This window comes from Elephantulus edwardii, unplaced genomic scaffold (assembly GCF_000299155.1).
Source record: "Elephantulus edwardii isolate Elephantulus edwardi_28Jun2011 unplaced genomic scaffold, EleEdw1.0 scaffold00392, whole genome shotgun sequence".
Taxonomy (NCBI): Eukaryota; Metazoa; Chordata; class Mammalia; order Macroscelidea; family Macroscelididae; genus Elephantulus; species Elephantulus edwardii.
This window is the reverse complement of record NW_006400142.1, coordinates 1,356,065-1,364,647: the sequence shown is the minus strand read 5'-3', so window position 1 is coordinate 1,364,647 and position 8,583 is coordinate 1,356,065.

The window sequence follows — 8,583 nt, the reverse complement described above, 5'->3', positions numbered from 1 at the left end:
AAGTGGCAGTGCTGGAATTGGTGACACAGTCCCTAGCCACATAGTCTTTGGCCAGGAGAGGGGTACAGACTGGGATGGAGGCAATTGGAAGGAGGGTGTACCAGCCAGCCCCTGGGGGTGTTGCCCTGCTAGGGGTGGGCTGTCTTTGGCCCCAGGCTCGGGGAAAGCTGTCAGGGCCCTCAGGGTGAGCTTCTCAGTCCCCAAGTTGTGCCATCTGACATCTGGGTAAAAAAAAATGCCTAGGGTATCCAGAGAATTATATCTAGGCTATTTTCTGCCACCCTCTCCCCCAGTAACCTGAAAGCAACACCCCCAAAGCCCTTCTATTTGTAACTCACAAGTTTGTTCTCTCTAGGTTTGCTCCCTTTCCTATAGGTAACCCTAACACTGAGTTTTACTCCAGACCTGACCCTGAACCCAATGCCAGTGACAGAAATGAAATACAACTGCCAGCTAAGGAAGCAAAGGAGGATGGAGCCTCTGGGTTCAACCAGCCATCCCCACTAGACCCACCTGGGAAAACACTTTGCAGTCCAGAGAGGAGCAAATGGCAGGAAAATATCTTCTAACAGAACAAGATGGCAAGCAACTTTAACCCAAGTCCACCAGTAAGGTGATAAAGTGAACTCCCTTTCCCCCTTCACATCAACACCCCAGTTCAGCATGAAGAAGCCAGAGAGTCTGCATCCAGTTCCCAAATAAATAACACAGCTGGTTTAATCACCACTGGAAAATGCTTACCATTCCCCTATAGCGTCTGTTCCCCACTGGATCCTTTTCATTTCCTTCACCTGCTCCCCTCACCAACCAAATTGTGCAGCTTGGCAACTGCACCCCTGCAATTTTCATCCCTGTCCATCCTCACCCTTCAGCCCCAACCCTCACCTCCTTGTACCCCCAATATGTTTTCCCAATAAAATTTAAAAAAAAGAAGAATAACTGAGGCAAAAATGGAGACTTGGACACCAATGTTCATAGCAGCATTATTTACCATCACAAGAACGTGGAAATGGCCCAAATGTCCAACCACAATTGAACAGATTGAGAATTTATGGTACATTCACACAATGGAATACTATACAGTACACAGAAGCAATGATTTTGTAAATTACTACCTAACTTTTGAGTGACTGGAATGCATTATGCTAAGTGAATTAACTCAGTTCCATAAAGACAAATATTGTATAAGACCATTACTATAGAACGAGTATAAAGAACCAAGGGGGGAGGAGAGGAGGATGGAAGCAGAGGGGTGAGGATTAGGGGGTATTCATAGGGTCACACAATTTAGTGGGTGAGGGTATGAAGAAAAGGGGAAAGATCCAGTGTGGTAAACAATGTATTCTAACTTTATAAATAAATCAGTATAAAATAATATATACAGAGAGAGGTGAGAATAGCACAGGATAGATCAAAGTTTAGGATCTGTTGTTCCTATGGTTGCTATACGTTGCAGACAATTTGAGAGCATCTAACAATAACAGCAACAGTAAAAGGAAGGAGCTCTGGTGGGATAGTATAGAGTATGGAGGTCTGCTAACAGAAAGGTTGTTAATTTGAATCACCAACTACTTTGTGGGAGAAAGACACAGTTTCCTCCCATAAAGATTTAAAGCTCGGGCAACTTGGTAAAGGGTAACCATGAGCCAGAATTGTCTTTTGAAAGGCGGTGAGTTTACTACAAACAGGAGAGCATTTAAATATTTACTGGTTTGCTCTTACACTCACTCAATAAATAATATGCTTATGTATCAGGGCAGCTCCTGTGTTAGGATTGATGTTAGAACAGAAATTTGGCTTTTGTCTCTTTCAATAACACAGCATAATAGGAATCACAGAGAGAGTTCAGTTTACAAATAACTCCAAAGTTTTTTCTAGATTGTCGTTTCAAAATCACCCTTCAAAAGAATGGTGAGAAGAGGAGAGGTTGGAGAAAGCAAAGTGGTCAATCTGATTTTCATTTCCCATGCTCAGGAAGTAAGGATGAAACATGACTAAAATATGTCTTTAAAAACCACCTGGATTTCCAAGGTCCTTTTAGGTTACTTCATGAAAAGTAACAGAAACAAGAAATATAAAATTATATCTGTTTGTGTGTATATTATATATATGTATATTATTTTGTTTAAATATTTTCATTTTTCTATTAAGTCAAGCAGATGACACAGCCCTGCTTGCTGAAACTGAAGAGGACCTGAAGCACCTGCTGCAGAGGGTCAAGGACTGCAGCCTCCAATATGGATTGAGACTCAATATCAAGAAGACAAAGATTCTCACCACTGGACCAATTGGCAGCATCAGGATGGATGGTGAAGAGATTGAGATTGTACACAGCTTTAGTTTGCTTGGCTCCACCATCAACACTCTGGGCACCAGTGGCCAGGAAATTAAAAGGTGCATGGCCATGAGAAAGTCTGCTGTTAGGGACCTCTCCAAAGTACTGAAGAGCAATGGTGTCTCTCTGGAGACTAAGGTGCATTTGATACAGGCCATGGTCTTTTCCAACACTTGTTATGCATCAGAGAGTTGGACAATGACCAAGGAGGTTGGAAGGAGAATTGATGCCTTTGAGCTGTGGTGCTGGAGAAGAGTATTGAGAATACCATGGACTGCTAGGATAACAAACAGATTCGTCCTGGAAAGGGTTAAACCGGGTGGCTCCTTGGAGGCAAGGATTCTGAGGCTCAGTCTAACATACTTTGGACATGTTGTGAAGAGAGACCGGTCCTTGGAGAAGGACTTCATGCTTGGGAGGGTGGAGGGACGGTGCAGGAGGGGAAGGCCCTCTATGAGGTGAATTGATTCAGTGACTGGGGTAATCGGGATGGGAGTGTCAGAGACAGTGCGATTGGCACAGGACAGAGCAGAGTTTAGGGCTGTTGTACATAGGGTCACTATGAGTTGCGAGCGACTCGATGGCACATAACAACAACAACAATTAAGTCAAGAACTCATTTAGGCAAGTAAATATTCCAGTTTAATAACATTAATAAAAAAAACCAAAAAAACCCAAACAATTACTACCTTGGAGACACTTAAAAGCTATAAATACTTAGTCTCTAATATTTAATTATAGGCCATGGTCTTTGCAATCACTTGGTATATATCAGAGAGCTGGACAATGACTACGGATGACAGACGGAGAATTGATGCCTTTGAGCTGTGGTGTTGGAGAAGAGTATTGAATGTTCCATGGACTGCTAAGAAAACGAACAGGTTAATCATAGATAGGGTTAAACTAGGCTGTTGAGGCAAGGATTCTGAAACTTCATCTGACATAGTTTTGACATGTTGCAAGAAGGAACTGGTCCTTGGAGAGGGATGTTATGCTTGGGAGGGTGGAGGGACAGCGCAGCAGAGGGAGAACCTGTACGAGGTGGATTGATTCAGTGACTGGGGTAATAGAGGTAGGTGTGTCGGAGACAGTGCTATTGGCACAGGATAGAGCAGGGTTTAGGACTGTTGCACATAGGGTTGATATGAGTCGCAGGTGACTCAATGTCGCATAACAGCAACAACTAATATTTAATGCTTTGTTAAATTTTACACTTAACTTAAGCCATGTCTATATAATTGACATAATAATATGGTCAGCATGGAGTTTTGGTCTGATTAAAAATATTTTATCTAACTATGTGGATACCAATTTTCACAATTTGTTACTTGTTTCTCCATGATATAGAGGTGAAAAATAAGGTCTCAATGTTTCTGGTGATAGAAAATTTAGCAATGATTATTGGGGATGATTGCACAAAATAATTAATGTAGTTGATGTTACTAAATTATACCTTTTAAAAATGCTAAATTGGCAAATGTTGTGTTAGAAGCATTTGTAGAATTTAAAAAAAAAAATAAAGCCTAAAAATACTAGAAAAGATATATGTTGCATTGGGAATGCTAGCAGTCAGAAGTCTCTCAAAAGTGGTGAAGAGAAATGATGTCAGTGTGCCTGACCCAAGTCATGTTCTATTTGTTATGCAAATGAGAAGTGGACAGTGGATTAATATGACAGAGAAAAATCGATATCTTTGAGTTGTAGTGCTGGAGAAGATCACTGGATATCTCTGGATATCTAGTGAACTGTCCTGGAGAGAATACAGCCAGCATGCTCCCCAGAAGGGAGGATAGTGTAACTTCATCTTGCAACCTTTGAACATGTTAGGAGGGTCCTGTCCTTGGAGGAAAAGATGCTCAGAAAAGTGCCGAGTCAACCAAGGAGGGGTAGACCATCAATGAGATGGATTGAACCAGGCAATATATTAAAGGGCTTTAGTGTGGCAGAGAGGATGAGGATGATCCCGGATAGGGCAGATTTCAGATCCGACACGCATAGGGTAGCTATGAGTCACAGTCAACTCAGTGGGGCCAAACAACAAGAAAAACTCTGTAGGTAATGAAGAAATACAGAGGAAATAAAATGGCATCCATTATTAAAACAAACAAACAAAAGAACCTCTGCTAGAGGTATTTGAAGTATAATTCTCTCAGTGATAATATAATACCTGTATACAACTATTATAATACATGCACTGACTTCTAAAGCTAAAGTGAAGAAACTAAGGATCTCTAGTAATACTTGTCCCTGGAGAACTCTGGTGATCTAGTATTCAAGAGCTCCAGTAGTTTTGTGCTAAAAAGCAGCATTGCCAACTCTAAGGCATTTTATTTCCAGTATCTCAGCTATTCTATGAGAGAAAGATGGGAAATCCCTTCCCTGGCAATTTACAGCCTCTGAAAACCCTGTGGTGAGTAGGGAGGTGTCAGTTATGAGTCAGTTGTGCCTCTCTGGCCATCACAACGTACAAAAAATAACTAACTTGATCAAACATATAATCAAGATGTGTGAGTAGCAATTAGTGACTAGAATGTAAGAAGTTGCACTGTAATCCCAAAGGCAAGTGGTTCAAATCCACCAGCCGATCTGCAGAGGAAGGATAAGCAATCATCTTCCTTGGGATATACTACCTCTGAAAACCCACTGGAGGGTCAGCTGTGTGTCAGTTTCAGCTTCATGGTACATGACCAAACAGTGGTTGAAAAATATCTAACCTTGCAGATAGAAACATGGAAAATGTTCTTCATTCATTAATTCACACACATTTTACTTTCTAAAACTAATTGCAATTTCCATAAGGTAACAGTCAATGTCCCACTTTCTTCTTGTGTTTATGATTTTCATTTGTCCTTCTCTCCTATCCCTCCCTGCCTTCTGAGTTTTCTTTCTGGGGCAGTGTTTCACTACTAGTCACCTGTGGTTGATTGTTCTAGAAAGTGCAAGTTTCAACTTTTTATTGGTTTACAGTTGTGTTGAGAGATTAAATCACTTCTAGGTTGATGGGTTCTAAGGACCATTGCAAGTGACTAGGGTATTGTCATCACATCAGTAAAACTAACTATAAAATCCTGAGTTTTCTTCCACATTTATCTACCATTCTGTCCAGGATCTCCTGTTGTGAACCCTATCAAAACTCTCCATTGAAGTAGGTAGGTAAGCACAATCTAATTCTTCTGATCTTAGTATTGTGGAGAACTAAATTTGTATTTTCTATCACAATTTTGGACTAATTTTTGTTGTATGTGTTTAAAAATGTCTCCCTTATTTGAGCTAGTTGCAGAGAGATATCAATTCAAATAGAAATGCTGCTTACAACTTAGAGAACTCAGTCACTATTCCCCAAGCTAGGAGATAAATTGTTGGCTTTTGTCGACTGTTATTATTATTTTGTGCCATCAAGTCACGTGTGTCTAATAGTAACTCTATGGACAATAGTTCTGAACCTTGCCATACTTGAGCCAGTTTCATCGTCTTTGACACAGCGACCCTCTTTACTCCAGTTACGGTGTCAATCTGTCTCATTCAAGGTTTTCCTCTCCCGAGCTATTCCTCCACTCTTCCTAGCATCCTTTCCTTCTCTGTGGACTGGTATCTCCTGACCATGTGCCAAAGTTTGTGAAATGGAGCTTCTAAATCTTTGCATCCAAGGAGCAGCTAAGTTTCACTCTCTTCATGACGGACCTGTTTGCTCTCTTAGCAGTCAATGATATGTTCAGTACTCTCCTCCAACACCACAACTCAAAGGTATCAATTCTTCTTCTATCATCCTTAGTTGTTGTCCAGCTCTCTGATACATAACAAGTAATTGAAAAGACCATGGCTTGAATCAGGGACACATGTGAAAATATTCCTGACAGAAGATTTCCCCAATGCAATTTGTCTTTTGATTTCCTGACTACCAATGCCAAGAGTGTTGATTATGGAACCAAGCAAACTGAAATTGTTAATAATCTCAATCTGTCCTCTGACTATTGTGCTGCCAATTGACCCAGTAGTGAGAATGTTTTCTTTATCTTGAGCTTCATGTTATGCCAATGGGATCAAGATTGCTGCAGCAACTATAATCCTGAGCCAGACACAGTGAATCACTATTGTGATTATGTGTCTGGTTATGTTAAGAAAGTTTCACAATTTTGCTCCCTATATATTTTGCTATATTCATAGGTATATTTCCAGCATATATAAACACAAATGTAGAAATATCTTCTTTCAAACATATGTGCGTGTATATGTGTGTGTGTGTTTATGTGTATATGATGGTACATAAAAAACAACAAATACAATAATAGTAACATAAACATGTGTGTAATGTATATGTGTATAACATAACATGTATAACATAGATGTATGTGTAATATATACTAGTGTATAATATATACTGTGTGTGCAATATATACACACATTGTTGTTGTTAGATGTCATTGAGTCTAGTATGACTCATAGTAATCTTATGAATTAAAGATCTGAACCAAGTCCTGACCTGTACCATCCTCACACTTCCTGACACACAAGAGACAATTGCAGAAGTCACCTTGTCCATCCACCTGGTTGAGGGTCTTCTTCTCCTTTGCTGACTCTTCACACTTCCTAATATCATGTCCCTCTCCAAGGAATAACACATCTTGTCAGTATGTCCAATATGTGAGGCAAAGCCTAATCATTCTTGCCTCCAAAAAGCACTCAGGCTGCACCTTTTTGAAGACATATCTATTCTTGGCCGTTCATGGGACATTAAGTGCTCTTCTCCAACACCACAGCTCAAAGGTATTAATTCTTTTTTTGTCGTCCTTAGTCATTGTCCGGGCTTGAAAACAAGCTAGTAATTGGAAAGACCATGGCCAGAATGAGACTCACCTTAGTCTTCAAACTGGCATCACTACTCCTCAATAATTTGGAAAGCTCCCTAACTGCAGATTTTCCCAGTGCAACGTTTTCCCTTATTTCCTGACTGCTCATACATACAAAGGTTTGATCTAAGCAAGATGAAGCTATTGGACAGTTTCAGTCTCCTCTCTATCCATCATGACACTTCGTATTGGTCCAGTGGTAAGAATCTTTGTTTTCTTGATATTAAGACACAATCCATATGGAAGTCTCATTCCTTGATCTTCTGCAACAAGTGTTTCAAAACCTCTTCACTTTCTGCAAGTAAGGTTGTGTCATCTGCATAACACAGGTTGTTCACGAGTCTCCCTCTAATCTAGATGACCCATTCCTCTCCATAGAGTCCAGCTTCTAGAATAATTTGCTCAGCATATAGATTAAACAGGTATGGAGATAGAATATATCCCTAACAAACTCCTTTCCAAATTCCAGACCGTGTAGTGCTCCCCCGCTCTGTTCACACAACAGCCTCCTAGTCCAGATATAGGTTCCTCATGAGCACAATCAGGTGCTCTAGGATTCTCATTCCCCTCAACATCAGCCACAGCTTGTCATGATGTACACAGCCAAATGCCTTCCAATAGTCAATACAGCACAAATAGATATTCTTCTGGTATTCCTTATTTTCAGCCAGGATTCATCTGACAATAGCAATGATATTCCTGGTGCCATGGTTTTTTCTAAATTCTGCTTGAATTTCTGGTAATTATCTATATACTGTTTCAGTCATTTTTTAATGATCTTCTGTCTCCTGAAACTCATAACGACCCTATGTAAGACAGTACTAAACCTTGCTTTATCCTGTGCCAATCTCACTCTCTATGACATATGTACCCCAATTACCCCAATCACTGAATCAATTCACCTTATAAAGGGTTTTCCTCTCCTGTTCAGTTCCTCCACCCTCACAAGCATGATGATCTTCTCCAAGAACCGGTCCCTCCTTGAAACATGTCCAAAGTATGTCAGAAGAAGCTACAGAATCCTTGCCTCCAAGGAGCAGCTTGGTCTAACCCTCTCTAGGCCTAACCTGTTCGTTTTCTTAGCAGTCCATGGAACATTCAATACTCTTCTCCAGCACCACAGCTCAAAGGCTTCAAGTCTCCTTCTATCCTCCCTAGTCATTGTCCAGCTCTCTTATGCATAGCAATTGCAAAGACCATGGTCAATACCAGACACACCTTAGTCTCCAGAGTGACATGATTGCTCTCCATACTTTGGAGTGGTCCCTAACAGTAGACTTTCCCATCACAATATGTCTTTTAATTTCCTGGCTGCTGATAGATAGATAGAGATAGAGATGATAGAGATAGAGATAGAGTTAGAGATAAAGAGAGTAAAAGAGGGAGGGAGAGATACATATG